We start from the raw sequence: 3,113 nt of genomic DNA, 5'->3' as shown, positions 1-3,113 counted from the left end.
ACATAGTTATCATATCTCCCCTTAAGCGCCTCTTCTCCAGTGTGAACATCCCCAATTTGGCCAGTCTTTCTTCATAGCTAAGATTTTCAATACCTTTTACCAGCTTAGTTGCCCTTCTCTGTACCCTCTCTAATACAATAATGTCCTGTTTGAGTGATGGAAACCAAAACTGTACGACATATTATAGATGGGGCCTTACAAGTGCTCTATACAGTGGAAGAATAACCCCCCTCCTCCCTTGACTCTATGCCCCTTTTAATACAGCTCAAGACCTTATTTGCCCTTGATGCTGCTGACTGGCATTGCTTGCTACAGCCAAGTTTATCATCTACAAGGACTCCAAGGTCCTTTTCCATAATGGATTTGCCTAGTGCAGTCCCATTAGGGGAATAAGTGGCTTGGATATTTTTACATCCCAGGTGCATGACTTTACATTTATCAACATTGAATCTCATTTGCCATCTCATCTGCGTGTCTATTTAACAAAATAGTGGTTATTTGCTACCTGCAAGATAGGGTGCAAAATGCAAGAAATAGCCATAAACGTCCGGTTTTCTGCACAGAGAGCACAGAGACCTGCATTCCCTTATGAATACAGGACACAAGAACTCTTTAAATGAGCACTATGTGGAGCGCCTTTACTTCCCTTACTCTTACATCTAGGCTCCTAGTAGATAACCCTCAATGTAAACCACTTGTTTAATAGTCGCCCTTACAAAATGTGTGAATGTAGCATTGCAAGCAGGTGACAACTTTGGAAAGGTAGGCTCTAATGAGCTTGTGCCTTCTGTACCTCCTATAGTGGTATACAAGTATGGGACCTGTTATCCAGAATACTCAGGAGCTGGGGTTTTCCGAAATAACAGATCTTTCCATAACTTGACTCTTCATATTTTAAGTCTACTAGATAATTATTAAAACATTATATTAACCCAATAGGCTGGTGTTGCTTCCAATAAGGATTAATTATATCTTAGTTTGGATCAAGTACAGGCTACTGTTTTATTAATATAGAGAAAATGGAAATAATTTTTAAAAATTTGGATTATTTGGATAAAATGGAGTCCATCGGAGACAGCCATTGCGTAATTCTGAGCTTTCTGGATAACTAGTTTACGGATAACAGATCCCATACCTGTATCAGCTGTACGCATGATGCACACACCTGTGTGTTGTACAGAACTGCAGCATAGGTTGTACTTTATAAATAAATTTCACAGTAAATTTGCGAATTTATTCGCCGTGAATTTGCGCCTGCCGAATAAATTTGCCCATCACTACATAGGAGCAATTATTGTTTTTTCTAAAGAACTAAGGAAGAACTGGGAGGCCAAACCATTGTTTTGCACAGGTGCCTTCCAATGCACATCTTAGGACAGTAATGGGGACACAGCCACATTCATCTTAGGGGCAGATTTATCAAAGGTCGAGGTGAATTTTCGAATTAAAAAAAAAATAAATAAAATAAACGAATTTCAAGCTATTTTTTGTGTACTTCGACTAGGGAATATTTCAAATTAGATTTGAAAAAAATTTGATCGAATGCGCTATTACGGACGTATTCAATCGAAAACTAACTTATTCTGCCAAAAAAAAAACTTCGACTTAATTTTGGTTGGTCTTTTTGAATTCGAATTTTAAAGCTTTTCAGATTCTAAATTCATCCCTTGACTGTAGCTTAAACCAATTTATACCTTTTTAATTCTATTTTTCTTTCTTTTTTTTAGGCCATCAGATATGATAAGGACCCGGTGTGGAACAAGACAATCCATTTTCCAATACAGAACCCTTATGAGGATGAATTGCACATTGAGGTGAGTTTAACACTGGCTTATGTTTCTACACCAATCTGCTCTGCATGAAGAGCTGGTGCTTTTTTTTGCTGTTATTCTGCAGATTCTTTTCCTTGTTTGTTTCTGAGAAAACTTACAAAGTATTTTTGCAGGTAAAAGATGTGCATCATGGGAGGTTGGGCACTTTCTCTATGTCCATCTGTGACCTACTGTTGGCAGAAAACCTCACAGTGGAAGGATGTTTTAATTTGCGTTCACCTAATCCTCTGGCTACTATCAACATAAAAATGGAGTTGAGGGTAAGTGAGAGATATTCCCCACTATATTCTAAAACTCATCTAAGATATTTTTAAGCAGTAATGCAGCAAGGCCCCAACATAACTAAGCAGGAGGGTTGAAATAAGAGAAATCACTAGAGCATAACAAATCAAACTAGTACTTTAAAGTATATAGATTTTATCATAACTTAACCTTAACTTTGAACAGATAACTGTAAGGTCTGTTTATAAATTAAATTAGACTGTAACAACAGTTACACGTTATGAGAACAATGTTTTTCATTACTTAATACAAATATATGTACTTTTAGGGAAGCTTTTCTTTGTTTACCTCTGTTGATTTATTTTATTTTTGTTCCAACAGATTCTAGTGCCTCCTCATCTTGATGAGAGGATAGAGGAAATGACTTCTGATGATTTAAGTTCTGAAGAGCTGAGTATTCAGATGTAAGGAGCCGTTAATTGTGGGACAGTAATATAGGGAGGCAATAAATCACTGCCCTGAACACCCCGAAAACAGGTAGAATGGCGCTGTATTTAAAAAAAAAATGGAACCTCCCTCGGACTCCTGTAGAACCTCGGTCAGGTTAGATCTGTCAGATTTTTCTCGTTAAAATTCTGAAGATTGTTTTAAATTGATAGAAATACAAAACCACAACTTTTAAAAAAAATGTAGATCATATTTTCTTGACTCTTTCAAATCATGGAAAAAACACAAATCTTGAATTTTACTAAATAGTCCCCTCTATGTTTGGTTTAGGATCTGAGTAAATAAAACCAACCCATATTTGCTCTGGAAACTATCAAACAAAATGAAGGACCATAGTTTGATTAACTCTGTATGATTAGTGGTGCCGTACATGAGCACAAGCATCGCTGTGGGTAACAAGCAGCTATTTATTTCAGTAGTCACAGTGTAATCAGCTTAAAGGGCAAAATTCATTTTTTTCTTACAGACTTAACATACAAATCTAATTTATATCCTTTATATTAGACTTGTATATTTTAAACAGTATGGAAAAAATGGAATTCTGTATTTTAA

The 3,113-nt window shown here is 36.2% G+C and overlaps 1 long non-coding RNA gene across 1 annotated transcript; it reads left to right on the top strand.

Annotated features, from left to right (window-relative positions):
* Positions 1–1,721: 1,721 nt before the first annotated feature.
* Positions 1,722–2,871, top strand: LOC108708661. Its single transcript, XR_001934507.2, has 3 exons — positions 1,722–1,814; positions 1,946–2,092; positions 2,436–2,871. It is a non-coding gene; the product is annotated as an uncharacterized LOC108708661 (long non-coding RNA).
* The last annotated feature ends 242 nt before the right edge of the window (positions 2,872–3,113 follow it).

Source organism: Xenopus laevis, chromosome 2L (assembly GCF_017654675.1).
Source record: "Xenopus laevis strain J_2021 chromosome 2L, Xenopus_laevis_v10.1, whole genome shotgun sequence".
In the NCBI taxonomy this organism is placed as follows: domain Eukaryota; kingdom Metazoa; phylum Chordata; class Amphibia; order Anura; family Pipidae; genus Xenopus; species Xenopus laevis.
Note: the sequence above shows the minus strand (reverse complement) of the source record. Positions and strands in the feature narration are given on the sequence as shown.